The 25,394-nt window shown below is 43.1% G+C and overlaps 1 long non-coding RNA gene across 2 annotated transcripts in view; it reads left to right on the plus strand.

The window, feature by feature from the left end:
- Positions 1–25,394, plus strand: part of LOC132368076 (uncharacterized) — a 36,241-nt gene that overhangs the window by 3,696 nt on the left and 7,151 nt on the right. For both annotated transcript variants that reach the window (XR_009503915.1, XR_009503916.1), the window contains exon 2: positions 860–962. This is a non-coding gene — a long non-coding RNA (uncharacterized LOC132368076). The remainder of the gene's footprint in view (positions 1–859; positions 963–25,394) is intronic.

The following is a 25,394-nucleotide window of genomic DNA, read 5'->3' on the forward strand; positions in this document are numbered from 1 at the left end:
ACATAGCAAGTGCTCTATAAACATTTTTAAAATAAATACAGAACAGCGGAAGCTAACATCGATTTTGAACATTTATTCAGAGGTGGATTTACCTTGAATCTGATGAAGCTGAAGCTTCAGGTCCTCCCACTTTAACAAGTCTTTCCCAGACCCTGGGAGGGGCCTTAGCAATGTATTCATATAAAACTTGCAAAAGTAAGATTTAGCTTCTTTTTATTTAAGAGGGCCCCCAAAGTTATGTAATCTTCAGGCCCCATAAAATCTGGACCTGCCTTTGTACTTCCTGCCTGTCTAAGGACTCTGCTAATTACTTTCCATGGTCACCTCTTGTTATCTCCACTTCTCAGATAAGGAAACAAGATAACCTGACCACAGTTACCCCACTAGGGAGTGGTATGCAAGGATTTGTACCCTGATATTTGAGAACAACTTGACAACTCCACTGATCACTAGGAGAGGCCAAACCTGACTGCAGTCCTAGTTGAATTAGTTGTGTACTTGGTAAATACTGTGACCTTACCTGATGTAACTGTACTGACAGCAAGGATGGCTCATCTTCTAAAATAACCTATGATTTGGGGAAACCACTTATATATAGGCTTTTCCTGCCCCTACCTCCATTTAATATTCTTGTTTAGTCAATGGAAGGGAATTTAGGAAATGAGGGAGGAGGGTGAAAAGAGCGAGACGGAAGAGGGGAGCGACAGGAACGGAGATGTAATCTTGTATCAAGGAAGATTCTCTCCACCCTCTCCCCAGCTGTTTTCCTTTCTTTTTGAGGGACGTGCAAGGGTGCTTTGTGACTTGGAAAATTCCTCTTCTGTTTTATCTATTATTTGTATTTGCTCTGTCCCCCTAGGATTTCTACTCTGGAGGCCCTATTTCTAGTCTAAAAGATCTACAAGTCAAAGGTCAGAAAGGAATCTTTCCTGTAAACATCCTCTGGGCCACTCCCGGAAAAGGTAACCAGCAACCACTGCTTCCTGTCTTTATTCTGATTCTTGGAGCAAGTAATACAATTTTCTATTCCTCTAAGATTTCTTGGGGCCAACGGGAAAACAGAATCGAAATGTCACAGGATTGAAAATTTCCTCCCACCGAGGGTGCTGCCTCTCTTCAGAGCCAGATTCTCTGGCTTAGAAATCTCTCCCATGCGCAGCTTCCATCAAGATACTGGGCCTAGCGCTGTGTCCGGCACTTAGGAAAGCTTGCCCATGGACCCGCACCTCTCCAGAGAGGTGCTGCCATCAACCTAAAGGCAACACCACCCACCCCCAGTTTCCTGCCCTGATTTCCCTTTTTCTGACTGCAGTACAAACCTTAGAGTCACTTCTGCTGATTCCTCCCTCCCCTCATATCCCACTAATCACTATGGGTTTTCCTCCCCTGTTAATGCCCAAACTCATTCTCCATTTTCCATTTTCTCTGCTGATACTTTGTTCTCTGTCCTTCTGTTCTTGGGTCTGGGATATTACAATTGCTTTCTGACTGGATCCCCTGCTTTTAGAGTCACTCCCTTCTAGAAGTGGATTTATCATTTAGCTAATAAATCCTCAACTCCAGGATGCCTTCCTTGCATAGACAAACCCCTTTCAAGTGCTTGTACCTAGTTTTGTATTTGTGAATTTATGCTCCTTTTCTTAAAGAAGACTCCCCAAACCACATAAGCTTTCGGTCTCTCAAAACAGGATCTTCCTCATCCCCATTAACTTTGCACTCAGATGTCAGATGAACCTTTTTTTTTTTAATAGACTTTATTTTTTAGAGCAATTTAGGTTCACAGAAAAATTGAACAGAGATTTCCCCTGTCCCTACACAAGCATTACTTCCCCCACTGTAGATATCCCACACCAGAGTGGTACATTTGTTACCACTGATGAACCTACGGTAACACATCATTTTCATCCAAAGTCTGTAGTTTACATTAAGATTAATCTTTTAAAGGTAATACTCCTTCATGTCACTTTTCTGCTTTAAAACTGCCTATTAAAATGCTACTCATTTCTCTAAAGTCTATCTCCTTACTTAGACATTCAAGGTTCTCCATAATCTACCCCAATTTCACTCTTCAAACTTACTTCCCAAGAATCACCTATACACACTCCTCATGGAGGGAGACTCCAAGCTGGCGGTCCCCATTGTCACCTCTCGACTTTGTTCGCATCCCCTCCACCCGGAGTATGGTTGAATTCAACTCAACAAAGATGTGGCGAGGCAGGATAGTATCTGGTCTGACCATCAGAATCCCACCCAGTTATCCCATGTGGTCAATGAACCCCTCCTATCCATCCTGCTTCCCCCCAATGCAGCACTTTCTAGTTTGGGGGATTTAACAGGCCAGTGAGGCTTTTCAAAATAATAATAAAGTCCAATTCAAGATTGTCAATTTTTTATTTTGCCAAAATAAAGACTTAAAACAAACACCACCACCACAATTATCTTACTAAAGAAAAGACATTTTATCCCTCAAAAAGCACAAAAGACATATTCTCAGAGTAAAAGTCAGTTCTTTCAATGTAGTACACTCAGCTTTAGGAAAATTGACTGCATTTCTCTTTATTGTGTGACCATCTGAGGTAGTGAAAATAATTAGACTGGCTTCTCCACCACGGGTTTAGCTCTTACTCACAAGCTGCCTTGGGGCACATGTTGCACTGTTGACTCTATTTAACTTCTTGTGCACATATGTCATTTCCTCAACTGGAAGGTAAGCTTTATAAGAAGCCTGTATAAGAACTGCACCTTTAACTCCCCAGCAAGGCCATGCACATAGAAAAGATTCTATAAATATTTGCTGAATGAATGAATCAGCCTAGAGTAGGCTTTCTAAGCCTGTGTAACCAATAAATCTCCTGTTAATGGAGCGTGAGCGCCCCATCCCGAGGCAATTTCTTTCAACAGACTTCTTTAAAAAGAGTTAACCAGTACAAATTGCTTTGCTTTTGAGTGAAACCTGAAAATTAAAAAAAAAAAATCTGATATGAAAAGTAAACATTTTCTTCCTCAAAGCAGTAGCAAGCCCCAACAAAGAGAATCAAGGTACAAACACACATTTTGTAACCTGTCCTTTAACGACTCCAGCTATTTTGGGCTTTGTTGGTAGGCACGCATGTAGGGTGTGCTTCTAACTTGACCTGACTTCATAGGGCTTCCTCCTGTGGCTTTCGCCCATGTGCCTGAAGCCTCCATAATACCCATGCTGTCTCTTTCTCTACCTGGGTGATTTAAAAAGGAAAGAAGTTCAACAACCTCCTAGCTGAGTCTTGGTTTTAGATTATGGTGTTGATGTAAAGCAATGCAGAAAAGTGTCTTTCAGATTTAAAATATTCTTTTCACGCAGAATCTGGAGTTATCTTTGAAAAATATAAATGAGGTAAGGTCACATCTATGCTTAAAACATTCATTGCCTTTCAGTTTAGTTCCATCCAACAGCTATTGGTTGAGTATCTGCGAGGCCCTGTTCTGAATGTTAATGTGGGAATATATCAGTAAACAAAACAGATAAAAATTCCTGCCTTCCTGAAGCTTACAGAAGAGGGTAAGGGGGAAACAAACAAAGAACAGAATAAATAAATAATGTATTATACTATATTAGAAGATGATAAGTGCAAAGGAAACTAATTGGAATAAGGGGTCTGTTACAATTTAGGTGAGATGGTCAGGGCAGGCCTAACTGAGAAGATGGCTGGGGGAAAGACTTGAAGGAGGTGAAGGACGTGGGCCATGAGGCTATCTGGGAGAAGAAGAGATGCCTTCCTACAGCATGACCTCACTGGGTACCTTATCACCTCCTCTCATGCACACTGGCCCTCCCTCTCTGCTCTCCAGCCACCCCAGCCATCCCTTTCCCACCCCAGGGCTTTGCACACGCTGTTCCGCCAGCTCAGCATTCTCCCTTCCCATCCCTGGCTCCTGGACCAGTTCCTTGTCCTTCAGGTCTCATCCAAATGCCACCTCCTCAGGTAGGCTTCCTTGGTCCCCCAATGTTAGGTGCCCTCTCATAATTTTTCTTACAGCCTTCTTTTCAGTTTCTCAATTAATACTGTTTGAATAAATGAACAAACAAAAAGGGCTAAAAAGGCTGAGCTCGTTGAGGACAAGGACTCTGACGTGTTCATTTATCCTCAGTGCCAGGCACATTGTTGAATGTATCTGATAGACTTTATCTGCATAAATAAGCTTCATTACTAAGGGCTGACACAAGGATCAAGTTATGGTTTGCTCAGCTTTAGGCATCATCATCATAATGTATAAACAGTATGAAAAAAGGGGGTATGAAGCATTAAATTGTGTTATGGAGAATGAATTTTCTCCCTCCTTCGCTCTTTCAACAGAGTAACCCTTCCCTCCAGATGAAGTAGGCCTCCAGATGGGCCCTTTCAGGACCATTTTCTATCCAGTGAGGGCCAGATGGTATCCTCCTCGCTTCTTGTGAGTCCTAGTTTTCTCAGCAGGAGAGTCCTAGCTGACGGAGCATTTTTGCTTCCTCTTCTTCGAGTCTGAGATCAACATGTCCTTCAATTTCCTCTGTGCCTCAGTCAAATTGATTAAAAATAGCTGTCATATCTCCAATTCTCATGCTTTGGGGAGTATCTCCAGTGGTATTTTCTTATTGATGTTTGCTCAGGAAATGCCATAAGAATGATAAAGGTATCCATTTAACCCCTGCCTCATTTTGAAATGTATCTTAGGTGACATAAAAATCATGCAGTATAATTGAAATAAAAGAGATAAGTCAGAGCAAAGAGAAAAAGACAGTAAAATGAAGCAAGAAATAAAGCCACTGCACAGAAATTCCAACCATAGGGATTCAAGCAGTTACTACAGAGGGACCACAAATTTGGCTCTGGGCAACGAAGGAACCAAACCAGTCATAGGATTCAAGATGTTTTGTAAGACGGATACCAGGGGCTCAGAGACTGGAGACGTGAAGTTTCTCCCAGGCATCTTGCAAAGGGACACTTGATGTCATAAATAACATTTAAAGTGAGTTTCCAATAGCTGTTTCTTATAGTGTCACCCAAGGAGCCTTAACTTAAGGTCCCTAACAGCAAAGTGAAGTCCCCAAAAACTCAGTTCTCTAAGAGAACAAAGTGATGTAGTTCAAATATAAAGTTCTTTAATTATCTGATTTGATCCAGAGATAAAGTTTAAAATATCTAAAAGAAACAAAGGACTGCATCCTGCCATACGTGTTATTTTCTCCAATCAAGCTTCAAAAAGAATCAAGCAATAGGGGAGTCAAGGATAAATTGTCTGGCAAGGACCTAATGTGTCAAAACTCTGTATTGCTCACTAGATGCAGGTCTATAACTAAGAGCATGTCATCTACTTAATGAAAACAAAGGCTCCTACCCAGGCCAGGTGCCTGCATAGACCTACCTCTGTAAAGAGGCCAACTAAGGCGTACCCATGGGCCAGGGCCAGATTTCCTGCAGGACACAGTGCACGTTTGTTCTGCCACAACAACAAACGGACAGCCAAATCCCCGTGGAGCATGGCCACCATGTGACATAAATAGCAACCCTCCCACAAATATATCATATGTTCCACAGTTTAGTTTTCTATTACCCTGTTTTGGTTTATTTATCCTATGCCTCCCCACCCATTAGAGTAGATAGGTGAGAAGCAACAGTTAGAAACAAAATCAACCTACAGAGAAAGTCATTTTGGATTAATGACTGTGGCCCTAGGCTGTTGGCTTAGTGTTTAATTTGGCTCCTTCCCAAACCAGTCCTGTGCAGGAGATAGGTCACCCCATATAGCTTCCTCCACCAGCAGGATGATTTTGTTTTTTAGAAAATATGTACACTTGGGAAGCTGTCAAAGTGAGTTGTGCTTAAGGTATGCGTTATTCAGCGGGAGAAAATACGTTCAGCACTACTTGAAATCTTTATTCCTGACAACGCACTAAGAATTCAACACAGTAATCTTATTGTTTTAGCTGTTGCTTTTACCATTACTCATACAACATGCCTGGAAAAAAAACTAGTGGTGACTTTTCCCTCCCCCCCCATGTTTTGTGTGTGTGAATTTTTTTTAACTTTTGGTTTGGGATGAATGCGCCTAACAACCTACCATCTGGTGTCCAAATATTTTTACAGACATGAATCCAAATACCACAAAATCACGGCCACAGCTCAGGTTATATGGGTCTTTTTCTCAGGCAGACTTTTTATTAAATGTGATTATTCTCGAACTCGGAGAATCTCAGCCAGGAGATTTAGCCTTTAGATGAGAACTCACTATGTTGACCAATTTTTAAAAAAAGATGGAAGGGAGAACTCCCCCTGGAGCAAATTTCAAGAAAATAAATGAACTTTTATTTTCGTTATCATAATCAGCAGTATACAAACTGAATCAAAGTGACAACTCCTGCTGCATTCCTGCCGTAATAGTCACTGGTGGAGGAAGATAAGGTGTGAGCAAGCTCTGTGGGAATCAAGTTTCAGTCCTGTCAGGTGTAATCAGAACCGTGGTCTTAAAACAAAAGCCTCCGCTCCATCTCCTCCCTCAGTCAGAGGACTGCTCACTTCCCCCTCCCTCCCCGACCCCAACCCCGGGCACCAAGAGGAAAAAGAAGAATCAGATCTGCAAGAACAAAAAAACTCCAAGCCAAACAACAATAGCAAGCCTGAGTGCTATCTCCCTGTCTGCACACCCTGGGATCAATGATCTCCATGTAACATTGGATTCCCCACTCCTACGGAATAATGGCAATAGATTTTAAGAAAACATGGGTTGTAGTTTTCAAAAATGAACATTTCCTACGCGGAGAAACTTGGTTACTGAGTCTGTGCATTGATGGAGTTCCTAGGACAACACCATGTCATGACGGGTAGAAAGAATAATTTTTCCCCTGAAAGAAGAAAGATAGTACATTCGCTCAAATGTCACCCAGATTTTTTGAGCCCAGAGAAAATTGCTCTGGTCAGTGACTGTGCCAGACAATTAAAATCTGTATTGCTGGATTCCCTGGCAAAGTTAAAAATAAGGACAAACAGCACCAAAAAAAAAAAAAAAAAAAAAAAAAAAATGACATATCCTTGCAGCATCCAGCTTTGCTAGTGACAGTAATTGGAAGGTTCATTAAAATAATCCCAGAACTCAACCTGTCCCTAGTGTCTTATTGGTAAGACAGGTTGGTCTACCTACAGGTTGGTAGGACAACCTGTCCTACCAATGACTGGATTTTGATGCAGCTGCCTTGGAAGGAAAGGGAGAGATAACAATCCCATTTCAGCGATGGGCAAACTAAGGTGCAGTTAAGCAGTCGTGCCAGGGTCACTGAAAGTCAGTGGTGAGCTGGAGACGGGTCAGAAAGAGTGGAGGAAGTGTAGACACTGGTGATAAGGCGATAACTAGAGGAAATTAAAACCCTGTAGTGTGGGAAAAGAACAATTAGCCAAGACAGAGGATGAGGAAGGAATACAGAATGAATTACAATCAGAGGAAACGAGCCAGCAACAAAAGAGGCCTGGCTGGGTGGGGGCCTGAGAGGAGCCGGGAGAAACGACTTAGGAATGCTGGCTCCCTTTTGGGTTCTGTCAGGGCCTTATTGTTTGGTTCCTTTGGCTCATAACTTAACCCCTTTGTACCTCGACGTGTCAAACTCAAAGGCAGCTCTCTTTATTCATGCAGCGATTTGAGATTGCTTCATGAATATTATGAATTCCAGATAAGAATGACTTCATGATTAATTTAGAGAAATCTGTCCCCCACCCAGAAAAGGGCAAAAGTTTAAGCTTGGATTGGTAAGCAAAATACTTCCATCAGAAAGCATAAGAAATATCTATAGCACAAGTATTAGCAAGTGTAGATGGTTTAAGACCAAGAAAAAAGTATTCATTAATGAGATCCTTTTTTTTCCCATATACCATTACTGCTTTTTTTTTTTTTAATATTTATTGGAGTATAGATGATTTACAATGTTGTGTTATTTTCAGGTGTACAGCAAAGTGAATCAGTTACACGAAATCCTTTTTTTAAAAGAAAACATGTAAAAGTGTTTAAAAGTAATATCTATCAATACCAAAATAACCCAGTGGGATGAAATGTTCTATAACTAGTAGGAAGTGATAGGAAAAAGATACAGTTGCTTTCTAAAAACAAGAATTTGCTTATGCTTTAAATCAGGGTGTTTACCACACATGATTATTGGCACAAGAAGAAAAGACTTACTGTGAGGCCAAAATAAAATTGTTTTTGAATCATTCCTAAAAGTTGACTGGCAGAAAGCTAAGAGAAAGCTCGACTTTAATCAGCCAAGATGTTAAAATCATGGGAGAAAGGCAAGTAGAAAGATGAACCACAGCAGCTAGAGTCATTGAAAAGAAGGGGGAGAGTTTATTATAAAGTAGACGAGGATGCTAAATAGGATTAGAAGAACCAGATACTATTACAAAGGGCTGATTGAGGGGGCAAAGTGGATAATAAGGCAAATTAAGGATTCTTAAAAATCCTCTGTGTTCAGGAAATGAATTAACTGCTCAGACAAACTAATAAATAAAAAAGGATCACATGAGAATGACCAAAAGTTACCATGGAAAAAACAGAAGGCTCTTGCTTTATAAAACGAGCACACTTAAAAAAGATTTTAAAAAACCAAAAAACAAAAACAGGGAGAGGCGCTTCGAAACAATACTAAGAAGATGTAAATGTGAACTGAGAAAATCTAAAGTGGAGGGTAATGGAAGGATGGCCTTAGAAAAAGCCAAAACAATCAAAGAGTCTTTAAATACCTTAAAGTGGTTGTAGGTGAGGGGGAACAGTCAGGACCTTGGAAAAATTGAACTAAGTTATATTTTAGTCTAGCTTTCGGTCTTGCCTTCCTGAGGCCAGTAAAATGTATCAGAAATGGAAAAGGTGTCAGAAGAGTGATAAATTAAGGGCAATTAGGAATTCCCTGCAATAAATTAAGATGATTCAAGCAGAGGCAACCCCTGAGTGGGAAGGAAAAGCTGCAGAGATTAATGCTGCCTTAATGCAGTGCTTGGATGGCTCCTTGGAAAGACAGAGTACTCGGGGAAATCAGAGCCAAGTAAATCTAGCACATTTCTAGAAATGGACCAGGGGAGGGAGCAGAAAACTGCTAGCGTTTCCCTCACAACTCAAGAGCAACTGAAAAATGTAAAGTGTAGATGAAGCATCAGGGTGAAATTACAAAATGCCTAGATTTATATGAGTTCAGAAAATAAAACAATCTTGTTTCAAGAAAAATTACCTAAATTAAAATTCTTATAGGGGTTTTTGGAGACATGTTTAGAGAGAAGGCTGGTAAAATGAACATTTATTGCCATCACCATCATATTCTGCAAATGTTATTTGTTAACTAACATCATAGAACAGAGACTGGTAAGAAGGTATTAAGAGCAAATTAAGTAAGCCCTCCCCACTTGGAGATTCTAACCCTCTTAAGGAGCTGACATCGATGGAGACACAAAGCCTCCCACAAGCTTGGGCATCCAACGATAGGAAAGCACGTGCGTTGTACAGCACATGCGTGGGCAAGGGAATCTCAATGTCAGATTCATCTAAAAAGAGAAGACATCACGGAAAAGGTGTACATGAGGAAACCCTTGATGAGAGGTGATGGAACAAATGGTTTGCTTGGCAGACAGGGTATTTCTGATACAGAAAGAACCTCTGAGAAGGCCCAGAGTCAAGAGTAGGAAATCAGCCTGAGGAATCCTGAGCAGGGCTTGGTAAGAGCATAGTGTGGTAAGGAGTGATGGGAAAGATTAGGTATTCTAGAAGAGAAGGCAGCTTTGAGCATGGGCTCTAGACAAGTTGGATTTGAAGTCCAGCTCCATAGTTGTAAACCCATATGTGCTTTGGTTTGCTCATCTCAAAAATGGGATTTTAATAGAACCTACCTTAAGGATTGTTCTAAGAGCTAAGTGAGGTCATATGTGAAAAATAAGAACTCCAGCAACAGCTATTGCTGTGAGTGAATTGTAGTCAGTCTGAGGATGAGAATGCATAACTTCCTTCGTATCATCTCTGGCTAACTTTCTATTGCCTTTTCAAATCTTTCACACTCTCCAAGGACCACAGTCCCACTTGGCTCCCTTGCTCTAAGACATGGTGGTTCCACTCAAAACATAGTCCATTTCTTCTGCACCTGATCTCCTCTCCTGTTTTCGAGGACACAGACCCCACTCCTTTCCAAAGCTAACCTCTCTCTTACACTAGGGATTCAATAATTTCCTCAGGACTCTTGCAGGATGACATTTCATCAATAAGCCCATTTCTCTGTCCCAGCTGCAGTAACTCCTCCATCAGCTCCTTCCCCTCAGCCTCTAGCCACACTCAAGTTTTTTCTGGCTTTGTACATCTTTTCCGCCAATGTACAGAGTGGCACCGCCCACTGCCCTCCTTCCCTGCAGAAGCTAAATTCCCCTCTGTGTTTTGTCCCCTTACTCTGCTAAACAGCTGGTTTCATGGCCACCAGAGAAGAATCTAACAGGTTTTTCTCCATCCTGTTCTATTCTAGCTTCTTGTGGTTCTGAGTTTACCTTCTCAGAAGTAGACTCACTCAGTCTACACCAGGAAGGTGATATGTGTTCATATTATTGTCTACACTGACATAGGCATTTTCCCTCTTTTCTCATTGTTCCTTCTCAGTCTTCTTTTCTTTACTCAAACTGTTCGTGCACATTATCTCCAAGGATTCTAGACTTAGCTTGTTCAGTTTCTCATACTGTACTTCCTCTGGGCAGCCTCACTCAAGCCCATGACCTTTTTTTGCAGGTCATTCCTTCACTACTCTCCTGAAGTTGGAAATTCCAATTGCCTTTTGAAAATCTCATGTCATTACCTTTTCATTCATTTATTTGTCCACTCAACAAATATTTATTGAGTGCCTCTGAAATATGTCTAAAACCATCTAATTACCTGTCTTCATCCCCACCTCCATCTGCATTTTGTCCTGTCATTTCTCTGGATAAATGATATCTTGATCACTACACCTGAATGAGGATCTTAGAAGTCATCTTCAGCCTGCTCGGCTAGACATCTAATCAGCCACTGAGTCATTATGGCAGTATACATATGCCCACTTTTCTCTCAAGAAATTAGAAGCTAGCTTATTTCTTAGGGGCAGAAGCTAATTCCAATTCTCTTTGCAATCTCCCAAAGCAGTTTAGTGTAGTTTCTAGGACTGAGTGGAACGGCATAAATATTGTTGAATTATACTGAGTTGAAATCATTCATGAAGTGATTGACAGTTATGGCAAGGATCTTAGAAGACATATCTAATTCTTTGCCAAAAATGCAAATGCACTCAGTTATCAATTAAAATTAAATTCAGTTAAATTTTACAATTAAAATTCTAAAATTCTACAGAAATGTGGAGAAAAATTATGTAATGGGCCTAAGAACATTAATTTTGAAGATGGAAGTAGAATTGTTCAGAGAGAAGACTATCCCTTGTTTAGCAAATGACCTTGGATATGAAAGAAGAAATCCCCAAGGATGAATTGCCTTGTATATGAAAAGTATCAAGAATTGAAGACTGGCAGCCAAAAAGGAAGAGAGAGGAAGAGAAAGAAGAGCTAAGGGAAGGGAAGTGAGGGGGTGATATTGTCAGGGCCCTCCACAAAGAGAGCCGGCAAGTAGTTAAGAATGACTGAGTGAGTTTTAAACCCAAAGGTGTCCAATATTTGGTTTTACATCATTGGCTGTGCTGTGCTGTGATTTTATGTAAGTCCTATCGTCATTCTCTCCTTTATTTTAGAAGCTCAATAAAAGTCTGCTATGTGGTGCCCTAAGTCAATGGGTGTGGCAGCGGCGGAGTATGCCGCTAAGGTCTCTCTTCCGGAGAATCAGCCTCCAGCTGCTGCACCTTTGGGACACACAACAGTGTTCACTCCAAGGCCACCGCCTCCCTGGGCTGCCCCAGCCAGTGACTGAACAGAGCAGAGGCTATGACTGGGCTATTCCTGCCCACTGCGGGACTCCTCCGATGGTGATCTTTGCTCTAAGTCTCCCCATCTGCCTGCTCAGGACTTTCTCAGAGCTGTGCTGTGTCCTCAGGCTCTTCCTACCAATCGTCTTCCTTCCTTCCCTTTCTCTCTTCACAGGTGTCAGACCTGGATCGTGTCTGAGGTTTCCCCTACCTATTCCTGCCCTCTCTCTCTCTCTTTCTCTCCTCTTTATCCTTCAGAAGCATTTTCCTCAAGAAATCTCTTGCATTTCTAATTCTGTCTTGGTGACTGAATCTCAGAGGACCTGAACTGGCACAGTGGGATGGTTTCCTTGGGAATGGGGCCCGGGGAGTGGAAAAATTGGAGCTGTTTCCATGGTGGGGTAACATGGTGTAGAAAAGGAACAGTGCAGACGGGAGGTGAGGGGCTGAGTGGGGATGGAGAATTTAGCAGAAGCAGGAAGCTGGAGCCTGGAAGTGACTAGAAGAAGAATAACCTTCTGGGACTATCTAGAGATTTGGAGAGAGATGCTGGGTTTCCCATTTCATTTTTACCTTAGAGGATAAGGTAGCCCCAGCAGTTGGAAGACTTTCCAGGATAACCAGGTGTCTTGCTGTGAGTGAGCAGGTGCAAAGCCAGAAGCTCACAATGCACTTTGTAAAGGGAGACCTGCAGCCCGAAGGGAGTGGAGGGTGGTCCGAGAGTTCGTCATTGTTCCTGCAGCACCTACCTCAAGGCTCTGCAAGGAAGAAGCTGGTGAGACTTGCTGAATGAACGAAACCTTCTGCTCTAAAGGAGCACATATGTCCTGATCCGGATGAATTACATCAGCTGCCCAATGAACTTGTGAATGATGTCACCAAATCCCAGTTAGTGACCATTAAGAAATTTAGAAGAAGGAAGGGGCTATGAACTGGGAATTGAACACTGTCAGTGGGGTATTCCACATGAAACCAGGATGACCTGCTTTGTTAACTCAAAGTATATTTTTTTCCCAAAGGGAGTTCATTTCAAAGGAGTTTATTTCACACTCACACTTCTGCACACTTTCTATTAAATAATGTGGAGCTGAAATATTTACAATCACCTCTTGCTGACTCCCAGGCTCTCTCTCCCTTCTGGCACCCAGTGACGAGATGCTGCCTGCAGACACAGATGTGGGTACTGAACTTGGCCCTTCCCTATCCCCCCAGGTTCCTGGACAAGGCATCCAGTGGTCCCTGGGAATCTCCTAGCCCCAACCACTCTGTTCTTTCCTGCCACAGTATTATCACTCTTCCTTTTTTTTTTTTTGGAATTTTATTCTATTTTATTTTTTATACAGCAAGTTCTTATTAGTTATCTATTTTATACATGTTAGTGTATATACATCAATCCCAATCTCCCAGTTCATCCCACCCCCACCCCCCCGCTTTCCCCCCTTGGCATCCATATGTTTGTTCTCTACATCTGTGTCTCTATTTCTGATTTGCACACCAGTTCATCTGTACCATTTTTCTAGGTTCCACATACATGTGTTAATATATGATATTTGTTTTTCTCTTTCTGACTTACTTCACTCTGTATGACAGTCTCTAGGTCCAGCCACGACTCTACAAATGACTCAATTTCGTTCCTTTTTATGACGGAGTAATATTCCATTGTATATGTGTACCACATCTTCTTTATCCATTCCTCTGTTGATGGGCATTTAGGTTGCTTCCATGACCTGACTATTGTAAATAGTGCTGCAATGAACATTGGGGTGCATGTAATCACTTTTACATTTTAATGAAATTGCTTGACTCTGCAATATGGTCTGTATCTCTCTCCTGAAGGCCACCTCTGCCTCACTTACCTCCAATGTCCAAGAACCCTGAGACTCACTTAGTCTAAAGGGGGGAGGTGATGTGTGCTGATATTATTGGTTATGCGAAGTGCTTTCCATGTACTTAATCAAGCTATGTTTACATAACTAAGAGGGTCCACTATAGTGACTTTTCCTGAGCAAAGAAACTCTGCTCCATGCTCTGGTATACATTTTAAATGCCTCTGAGACACACTATTACCCAAAAGTGTCAGGTGGATTCTACCAACTAATGATCAGTTATTTAATGAGCTGTTCAACAAGATTCTAGCATGGATTATAAAGGCATTTCAATAGCAGTCGTATGATGAATAATTGAAGAACTACCAGTGTTAAACTGAGGGCATCTGGCCCTGCATGACCATAGGCTATGTATGAATCACTATGTAATGAAAGGGGAGCTGCTGTAAAAATTTACTATTCCATGGTCTTAGTTCTGAATTGTTTTCTGTACCTGTACTTCTTACTGCTTCTCCTCTACTCCTGACCCTCTGGGGGAACAAATTTGCTGTTTGATATCTTTCTTCTGTCCCCTGTTCTACCTTCTGACTTGGTGTTCCATTTCCCCTCAGATACGACTATTACTCTTCCCAGCAAAGACTATGGTCCTCACCTCTGTAGGACTGTATTTGGCCGTTTCAGGTAAATACCCCTCCTAGGTAAACTGTGGGACCTTTCAACCAGGTTCTATCTCATGGAGGTAGAACACCTGGCAGGTTTGGTGCTGGAACTAAATACTGGGAAGGCATGAGCTGACATAGTCCTGCCTTCAAATACCTGGGAGTGGCATTTTTCTTATTCTCTATGGCCCTGAGGGATAGAACAAGGAGTAGTGGGACATTAAAGGGACAGAGGATAGCTTAAAACAGAAACAAAAGGGTATTTGACAGCAGTCCGATCAGCCACAGCTGCATTTCCTTGCCTCTGCAAGGTACTCGAGCAAAGAAAGAGTGGCTAGCCATCACATGGAAACGTTGGCAAAGGGAGTCATGCATCCATGGATCATTTACTAGGAGTCTATATGTTCCTTCAGTTCATAGGGTCTCAGATTCTAAACTTTCATGATTCTCTGACTTTAAAAGAAAAAAGTCAGACATTTGACCCTAAGGAACAATTTCCTTAATCAGGAGTTAGAACCATTGGAAGGTCACTTGCATATGGCTGCTGCCAAGAAGAAAATCAAACATTGAAATGAGAAGCAATAGAGTTTAAATCTAGGTTGGGAGGGAGGAACCATATCCTCAGAAGGGACCTGGTTAACTGTCTGTGTTTTTCTGTGCCAAATGAAGCAGCTTAGACCAAAAGACTGTCAGCAATTTTCACCTTCCCACACTGCTACTCTATAATAATTAGTTTTACTACTTTTTTCACAAGCTATTACTTTAATTATTTTAATTAGATTGTTCATGCACTCAAGTTGTTTACAAGCACTTTTCTTTTTATAGCATATTGATAAACAGTAGAGGGAAACTACCACCTTGGAGAAAGCAGGGAAGTTTTTACTAGGTAGGCCATGGTCCATCGAGGTGGCTCATTCTACTCTGAACTGGAGACCTCCCAGCATCCTGGGACCTCCTTAGAGAGGACTGAATCCCTTCCCCTGGGCAGTGCCTAAGTCACAACCATATCTTCTGTGGTCGTTGCTCCTTCAGTCAAAGAAAGAGAGCAAAGAACCCACTTTCCATATGCCCCTCTGAGAACAACCACCACAGAGTAAATACTAAAGGTTATGGAGAGTTAGTTGTCCACCTATATTAAAATTTCACATACTTGGCATTTCTTAACTTTCTGGTTTGTTTCCTGGTTCCACCTCTTACCAGTTGTGTGGCCTTGAAAAAGTAACTTCTCAAAGTCTCAGTTTGCCTATCTGTCAAATGGGTAGAGTTCTTTTGAGGATTCAGTGAGTCAGCCTTGGGTGGGCGCTAAGACTGTGCCAGCAGAGAGTGGCCATCAGTCATTAGCTGCTGCTCCTCCCTCTTCTACTCTACCCTCTCAGCCTTTTTGATTGGACAAAATTGAGATTCTTTGGTTCCAGGTTTCAGGGCTCTCTCTTACTTCATTATTGTTCTTAAGCCTAGTCTTTACATAAGTATGAAAGGGAGAAAGTGAAGTAAGTTGAAAAAGCAATCTCTAAGGAACTATCACTATTCGAATAGTCCTATTGGGACATCTGAAAGACCTCGAGTTCCTTTTCTCTGTGGCTGTTATGCACACGTGCTATTTTGAATGTGTCCCTCTTCCCCACTTCCTGGGGCCCAACCAGCCTGTGGGACTTCCTGCTGCAGGTGCAGCTCCTCAGACCCTGCCCAGGCTCAGAGGATTGGCCCCAGTGCAGGAGACAGGGACGGGGATGTGAGGTTTTGTTAACCCAAGGCCCTGCATGTCTGTCTAAAACCATATTTTGAGGTTTACTTTGAATAAAGCCCAGGACTCCAAAAAGCCCTGCTACTGTGCTCCTAGAGTGCTTCTTTGCTCAGGTATAAACTTACAATGGAAAAGAAACCGGAGTCACCAACGCAGCTCTTTCTTCACAGTAATCCAGCAAAGCTGGGAAATGGGGCTTCGTATAGCAGATCCTAAGAACCCCATCCTTTCTAGGCGATGGGGCTGCTAAATCACCACCAGTGGAGTGTGATTTAAAATTTTTTTTTCACTAAAACTTTAATAGATTAATAGAAAAAGAAAATTTTTCTCCAGGACTTTTCCTATGACCAGGATCTAGAATTGAGAAAACAGATTTGGTCTATGTTGAATTGAGATGTTTGCCCTTGACCTCATGTACTGTATTGGTCCAATTAAATATGATAACCATATATTATTTTTACCATGATTTAAACACCAAACGAATAACTGGCCATGTAGGTTTTCAAAAGAAGTCTTTGGGCACCATCCAGTGACTATTTTGGCTACAATATAAACAAAACCCAAACAACCCACTTAAGTTTTCAGAAGAAGTCTCTGGCACCCTCTTGTGGCGCATCACACAACTGGGAAAACAACAGCTTTGGGATAATGCCTCTTGTCCCAGGAATTGTGCAGATATTTGCTCTCCTGTCATAACTGTCAGTGATTCCCTGAAGAAACACAGTGTAGCCACACTTTTTAATTTGTGTCAATTTGAAATGCAATACGAGATATACCAACAAAGTCCTGCTTTAACTTCAAAAATGGAAATAATGGGAATCACGCCAACATTTTGACATTTGTTAAGAAGCACAAAATTTTAAAGCTGGCCTGCCAAAGAAAATGTAAACTATCTTCATGCCATTGTCATGCACTGGCTCCACTCTGACCAGTAAATAGAAGTGCCCACCGTTCTGGTAACCTTACTGAGTGCTTTCTAATTGTTTTTGCCAAAGGCCAATGACTGGTAAGTGCCAGGCCTGGGACGTGAGACACAGGCATGTGCCGGCCCCCACTCACTCCTACTTCCTACTACCCCTAACTCTACTAAGACTCTGGGCATGATTTCAGTGACTACTGTCATCCTGTTTTAATCTTCACTGTTTTTATAGCCCTTTAGCAATGTCACCTAAGTACTTGTTAAACTAAACACATGTTAGTGTTAGCCCAAAAAGTACCTGAGGAATTCCCCTTTTGAAATGGACTTTAGATTGATAAAATTTGAAGTGCTGTATAAGCTATATTGATAAAGTGTCGTTTTAACCTCAGAAATGGAAATAAAGGAACTTGCTCCACATTTTCTGCATTTATTAAGAACCACAAAATTTTAAAGCTGGCCCGCCAAGGAATGGGCATAGTATCTGTGCTGTTCATATAGGACAGACGCTACAGGACTTCCCAACTTCAGCACTGTTGACATTTGGGGCCTGATCATTCTTTGTGGTTGAGGGCTTTCCTGTGCATTAAGATATTTAACAGCATCCCTGGTCTCTACCCAATAGATGCCAGTTGCAACAGTCAAAATGTCTCCATTTTGGGAGGAGGGCAGCGGAAAGGCTCAAATCTTCCTGAGTTGAGAGCCACTGAGATAGAGTACACTCTGAAAATGTTGATACAAAATGGAGAAAATAAAAGCATCATTAGAGCTGGTATAACTTTAATTTTCCCAAATGGTCCTGAGGCAGGGGAAGAAGAATGGAAACAATGAAAAAAATGCCACTGGCCCAGCTGCAAGATCGGCCCCCAGAAAAATGCCACAAATCTATCATGTTTATACCATCTGCAGACTGAGAATGCACCAACCCCCTTACATTGCATGCTGTGGAAATATCAATCTTGAGTATGTAAGACTTTCATGATTGCATTGTGTGACTGGCTCATAAAATGTCACTGTTATGTTTCCAGAAATTCTGAAGAAGACACTCTCATGATTTCCTGACCTTCAGATTCTCTTTGGGCTCTACCTTTCAACTTAATCTAATATGTCGTCTGTTTTTCTCTGCACATTTCTTCTTGAGCTATTCTCAGGTAATGATCGTAATTCTTCTCCGTTTTGGTATTAGCTCAAAGATTTAGATCTCCTCCTTCCACATATAGAATCTTCTAAGAGCTTCCAAGGATAACCTCATCTGTTCCACCATTCTCTATGAATGTCTCAATATCCTAACTTTAATATTTCAACATTTCACCCCTTTCTGCTACCACTTTTAGCCTCTACCTTTTTTCCCATCATCGATATTTTATTCAACCATTCATCACTCATTTGATGATTATATTTCAGGCACAGTGTTAAATGCCAGGGATACAAAATTATTAAGCTGCCCCTTAAGGAGCCCACCTGCCATCTAGTACTAAAGAGGAAACAGAAAAATGACAATGCATTGTATGTAGCAAGTGATAGGATACAGGTGTCAGTGAAGGGCTCCAGAAACCTAGAAAAAGAAATAATTCTGCCTTAAGGTAGTCCAAGAAGATTTCTTGGAGAAGGTAGCAATTAATCTGGGTATAGAGGGATGAATAGGAGTTTGCTAGGCAAAGAGCCCCCCAGGCAGAATGAATAACATACGCAGAGACCGGATCTGTGAATGAGTCTGAATAGTTTCTATTTTCGCTTTCTAGATACTCCTCCCCAAAGATGGGAGGCTTTTCCCTTCCCCTACGTGTGGATGCACTCCATGTCAGAAGGACTGCCACCACATCACTGAAGTCAGTTTCTCTAGCCACACTACTGTTCTTGCTCCCGGCTCTGCCACTTTCCCCCCACTGCTTTCTCACCCCACTTCTCTCTCCCTTTCTGTTCACATCCCATTGCCAGAACATGTCATTTCCATCTCTGTCTTGTCCACCCCTCATCTCTTGTCCTATGACCGTTATTGATATTCAGACACAACTTACCTCTGTCCTAGAATTGGGCAAAAGCCTCCTGACTGGCCCTTGGCTTGTAGTCTCTCCCTTTTCCAATCTACCTAATCCTAAACTACAACTTAGGGAAGCAGTTTAGATTTTGGATCACTTGCTCACGCCCCAGCTTCAGGGCAGGCGGGGAAAACAAGTGTCTAGTATTTGCAGACATTAATGGCAGATGAACTCTGCAGCGAGGAACAAGTGGAGATGGCAGTGACATAGCAACCAATGGTCTGGCAACCATAGCTTAAAAATCAGGCCCTGGGACTTCCCTGGTGGTCCAGTGGTAAAGAAATCCACCTTCCAACACAGGGGACACAGGTTCGATCCCTGGTCGGGGAACCAAGATCCCACATGCCGTGGGGCAACTAAGCCCGCGCGCCTCAAAGAGAGCCTGCGTGCCTCAAACTACAGAGTCCAGGCGCCCTGGAGCCCACGTGCCACAACTAGAGAGAGAAAAACAAACCCCGCATGCTACAACTAGAGAGAAGCCCACGTGCCGCAACTAGAGAGAAACCTGAGCAGACTGTGCCGTAACGAAAAGATCCCACATGCCTCAACAAAGATCCCGTGTGCTGCGACTAAGACTTGACGTAGGCAAAAAAAATAAGGAAAATAAATAAATATTAAAAAAAAAAAACCAGGCCCCTGGCCTTGAAGACATGGTTCATTTCCTCCCTACTTCCCACTCTCAGTCTTTGCCGTGGTCCACCAGGCCCCGCATGTTTGGCCCTCACTCCTTGTGCTTCCTTGGATGTGACAAGCACTCTCCCACCTCAGGCTTTCTGTGCTTACTTAGTGCTCCCTCCCTTATTTCTTCTAAATCACTTCTCAAATGGGCAACTGGTGGCTGGAAAGCTCGGGTGCAGGGAACACGGGAGCCTTGCTGGGGGGAAGGCAAGAGGGCCTGATGGGGTGGCAGGCAGGATGGGAGGGTTATTGTTATTGGGGCTAACAGGCTGTAGAATGTTCCAGAAATTTGGATGAGTCTCAAAGAAAGGAAGCACGCCTATAGTGAATCGGGTGGGTGGGCTGGGAGCTCCCCCTTTGGACGGTCCCTTCATTGGGGGTGGGCTTCGGGAGTGCGGCTGGGCCTTGGGGTCACTCCTCAGCTGCCAGGAGAGGAGAGTCCACATGCTGCTTTGTGGCTCCCAGCATAGGGTCTGGGCCCCCCTCCAGAAACTCGGAATCACTGTGTCTCCAGAGGAAGCAAACTGGAGGCCATATCACCCACTGACGACGTGATCACCAAAAGAAACAAAACGCTAATCGAATCGGCCTCCTCTGATGATTAGAAATTAGATTTCACACGTGATTCCAAATTTCTAGATGGGAAACGAGTGGCTCTACCCTCCGGAGCCCTGGGGCCTCTCAGCAGTGGCCAGCTGAAGCCCGGGTGAGGCTGCCTGTCAGGCCGATGACTTTGCCACAGTCCCCACTTCTCCCCAGCGCCCGCCACCCAGTTGGCTGTCTTCAGCAGGTGCATTCTTGCCTGGCCCTTGGCTCCTGAATGGATAGATGGACGGAGGAGGGCAGAAAGGGACAGAAATGAGGCCAGAGATATTTTATTTATTTTATTTATTTTTTTTAAAAAAGGCTGCAATCTTTTTAAAGTAAGTTATTTATTTATTTACTTATTTATTTATTTTTGACTGTGTTGGGTCTTCGTTGCTGCGCAGGGGCTTTCTCTAGTTGCGGCGAGCAGGGGCTACTCTACATTGTGGTGCGCAGGCTTCTCATTGCAGTGGCTTCTCGCTGTGGAGCACGGGCTCTAGGCTCGTGGGCTTCAGTAGTTATGACACATGGGCTCAGTAGTTGTGGCACACAGGCTCAATAGTTGTGGCTCGCGGGCTCTAGAGCGCAGGCTCAGTAGTTGTGGCGCACGGGCTTAGTTGCCCTGAGGTATGTGGGATCTTCCCGGACCAGGGCTCGAACCCATGTCCCCTGCATTGGCAGGAGGACTCTTAACCACTGCGCCACCAGGAAAGTCCCAAGGCCAGAGATATTTTAGAGTTTAGAATAAGAAAAGGTGTCATTTCAAACAGTGGGACAGGAGGGATATCTCAAGAATGGTTGAGGTGGACCAGCCCCTCAGAGAGCTGACAGCAGCAGGAGCTGGCCCACGGGAGGGGCCTGGCGTGTGCACAGGGCAGCAGGGGCTCCTCTTCGGCTCAGCCACCTCAGTGCACGGCCCCCACCCACAATGTCACTTTTCCTGAGAGGTCTCCCCAACTACCCTCTATAGAATAGCAGTCCCCCATCATTTTCCAGAGTTCTTACCCTACCTACTTATTTATGTGTTTGTTTATTTTCTGTCTCCCCTCCCTGACAGCAGGGACTTTATCCATTTTGTCCTTGGCAGTATTGCCAGGGCCTAAAAGAAGATCTGGCACACAGTCTTGAATGAATAAACACAAGCTGAATACCTGATAGAAGAGTCAAGTTCCCTTTCCTCTCTCTCTAGCACGCTCTATATGTCCCAGCTATGGGATATGAGTGAGATTTTCCTACCTCTAGGTACTGAGGAAAGGGAGGATTTGACTGGCTTGGAAGCCCCCTCCTCTTGGCAGCAGTCATTGGCTCAGAAGTGGGCACCTCCACAAGTCATTGGCTCAGAAGTGGGCACCTCCACAAAGCAAACAGGGCAGACAGTGGTTGGGTCAGGGCTGGGAAGGTGGCCCAAGTTGGTCTGATCCAGCCAAAGCCCCTTCAGCTTTGTGCTTAAGGAACGGGAAGCTCTCCGTTCTCTGCGTGGGCATGACTTGCCTTGATAAGAGTGGAATGGCTGCGGGTACTTTGTTAACAGGAGAACCCCCTGCCTGAGGACCAGGTCCGAAGCTGAGCCGAGAGCATGATAGACAAGCAGAGCCAGAGCCCCTACCACAATGTAAACCTCTCCTTCCAATCCTGTCAGATCTTTACAATTTCTGGACTCTTTGTTTTGTGAACTAATGAATTCCATTATTGTTTAACTCAGCTCGAGGTCAATTTTTCTTTTTTGTGTAATCTAAAGCATCTTAACTAATGCACTGTCCTTAAAACACTACCATGCCATGATGATGTTTTGAGAAGGACATTGATAAATTAGAATATTTATTACCAAATGAATGAATTCACCCATCAAGTATTATGGAGTACAACTACTTTAGAGAGTGACCTAATGATAAAGGATATAAAACCTATCTGATCTGAGGGAAAATGGTAAGAAATGGGGAGTGGTTAGTCTCAAGATGAGAAGACTTAGAAGGACATGATGGATGTCTTCATAACATGTGTAGTCGAATGTATTTGAAGGGGGTGACACATTGAGACGTGGATTTAGCTCAGACCTGCTGGAATACAAGATATCTTAATTCTCTTTCAGATGCCAATCCCTTCTTCTAAGACACCAAGAGAAAATATAGTCACTGAGAACAAAGCAAGGAAAAACAAAATCTTGCAGTTAGCTTGGACTTCAACTCTAGACCACCGGTGTTTTCTCTCAAAAGAGAAGAGCTCTTACCTAAAGTAGCCTGGCCTGGAGAGGCTAAGATCAAGACAGGACAGAAGGCCTCCTCTGGTTCCTTCCACTCTAAAGCCCAAACCCTTGTTGTGAGTTTTATTACTCCAACAGGAAGAGAGGATACTCATGCCCGTCCAAGCCAGATGGGGAGCCCAATGCAGGAATAAAAAAGGCTTATCTTGATCTATGTCTTATCCTCCCCCTTTCCCTTTTTGAGCCTTCAGATGGATCACAGCCTTGATCAATAGTACAACTGCAACCTCATGAGGGGCCTTGAGCCAGGGGTACCCAGCTAAGCCATGCAGGGATTCCTGCCCCGCACAAACTGTGAGAAGATAAATTTTTGCTGCTTTTAAGTTGCTAAGTTTCTGATGTTTCAGAAGATAATTGGTTACACAGCAATAGATAACCAGCACAAATGGGTACATAAAATTCCCTTATATAAATTCAGGTTATTTCCAACTTTTCCCACTTGCAATATGGCATTGAATATCTTTGTATATATAGTCTTATGAATTCCTGAAAGTAACTGTGTAGGATAAATCATTAGACATGGAATTGTTTACTCCTATTTTGAAGTACAATACTGTCAAATTATCCCCCCAAAATGTTGTACACCAATTCATACTCCCAATAAAATGCGTCTGAGTGTGTCCTTTGCCCCATAACCTTGCCAATACCAAGTCTTATAGATCTTTACCATTTACCAATTTGAAAGGGAAAACAATATCATGTATTGATTGCTTCCCCCATGCTGACCCCCTGCCCAGGGCTTTACATACCTTTTTCCATTTCATCCCTACAGTAACTCCATGATATAGGTGCTATTATTACTCCATTTATTACCCCAATGATGAAAACAAGACCTGATCAAGATTCCATAATAAAGTAGTAGACCAGGTAGTCTCAGGAAGTCTGACTTCAGGATCTGAGCTTTTAATGACTGGTGAGATTGAGCCTACATCATGTGGCCAATAGGCCCTTAATATTTTTCTCTGTGTATTTCATTTTCATATTCTTTCCTTCAGTGATGAATATCTTCTGTTTGCCACTCTTCCCCTTCTCCATTCTGCTCTCACCCTAGAAATTTGACCTCCATGGGTTTCATCAACATGGCCCTGGTGCCCTTTGGCTCCCTGCTGGGTTCAGCCAGTGGAGAGGCTGGCAGGAGATTGGAGGTGGGAAGGGAATAAAGTCAAAGTGTTTACTCCCTTGGCCCTCTACTGGGAGGTTGCCTCTGACAGGTTGTGTCTTCAAAACAGAGTTCATTGCTCTTCTAACCTGACCCTCTCTCAGTCTGGGTTCCTGTAACATTTCCCTCTGACTTTTCACACAGAAAGGGTTATCTGATAACTGCACTGGTTGTTCCTAACTTTACAAGTAGTCCCTTACAAATGAACACTCCTCACTTTATCCTGTTTTGTGCATGCTATCATTTTCAGTTCTTTGTTATGTTGTCTTTTCTCACTGAATTGGAGGTACTTTCTCTATATTGAGATCATAACACTTTGCTTATCACTTGGTGTGGAACATCTATCCCAGCTTGTTGCTTCTAAGTTTTCCTTAATATAGTTTTTGTGTAAGTTTTATATCCTTACCCAAAGCTCCACTCTAGAAAATGTGGCCTTGACCTTGACAAATCCATTGCAACTTCCTTCCCCACATTGGGGCAAAGTAAAATGTCTACAACCTGATCCACCTGTGGCCCAAATATCATCTTCCCCTCCTTAAAAAGTTACTTCCTTTCGCAAGTATTTGGAAAGGTTTTATCTTGTGCTCTGCCTGAATTGTCTATCAGGAGCTGTTTGTTCTTCAAGGTCACGTGCTTCCCTCTGCTCCCAGCTCTGTTGGGGACCTCAGGGAATCTCACGGCTGCTCCCTGCCTGGAATTCCTAGGCATAGTCCCTCCCCTCAGTGGGTCCCTCCACTTGCACCGGTGGAGGTGTGAGTGTGAGGCGGGCCACACTTTATTATACACTCCCTTTATTTTCTAAAATACCATCACACAAGCCAGTACAGATGATCAGACTGTGTGTGCTTTGTGGGCAAGAGAGGAGAAGTGGGGGGTGGATTTCCATTAAGGTGAAGGGAGTTATAATACAACGTGGTAGAGAAAGGGGATTAAAACTGGGGGCTAAAAGTGATTTTTTCCAAGAGAGAATAATTTTTCCAAGTTATTCATAAAGAGTGCCTCATGGGCATGCCTGTTCTCTAACATCACTCCCTATCTTTGCATCTTTCTTCTAATCTTCTTCTAACCTCTTTTCCATGTATTCTTCTCCTTGTTTCTCAAAGAAACCCTGCTACCTGTCCACAGGGTCAGTCTTGCCCCAGAATTCTTTCCCTACCTCCACCGGCAAATCTTGTTCAGCACATTGAAGGGAGAGCGTGGCCCTAGCAGCATACACCACGGGAGTGATCTGTTGCCTTTGCAAGTTCCCCAGAGCTGTAGGGGGCGGGGTTCAATACTCCAACCCCACCCAGGAGTCTGGGTGGGCAGCCAAGCCCAGCCTCCTTTGAGGTGGTCCAACCTGGAATATGCGGCACACCCATCTTCATTTTCCCATGATTGAATGTGTTCATTTCTTTCCTTAGTCTCGCGTTACCAGATTGTGTCCCCTCGGGCTTCACGAATAGGAAATGGGCTCTAAATGGCTACTCCCTTAGGCAGACACTCCACAGCTGCTTTGATAGCGCCTCTTGTGAAAAGATGGGATTTCTTTTTTAACCAAGCCCACCCTGGCCCTTAGCTTGGGGAAAAGGAGAGAGGAAGGCTTAGGGAGAAGAGGGGGAAGGCGAGTGGATAGGGAGA

This window comes from Balaenoptera ricei, chromosome 1 (assembly GCF_028023285.1).
Source record: "Balaenoptera ricei isolate mBalRic1 chromosome 1, mBalRic1.hap2, whole genome shotgun sequence".
NCBI lineage: Eukaryota > Metazoa > Chordata > Mammalia > Artiodactyla > Balaenopteridae > Balaenoptera > Balaenoptera ricei.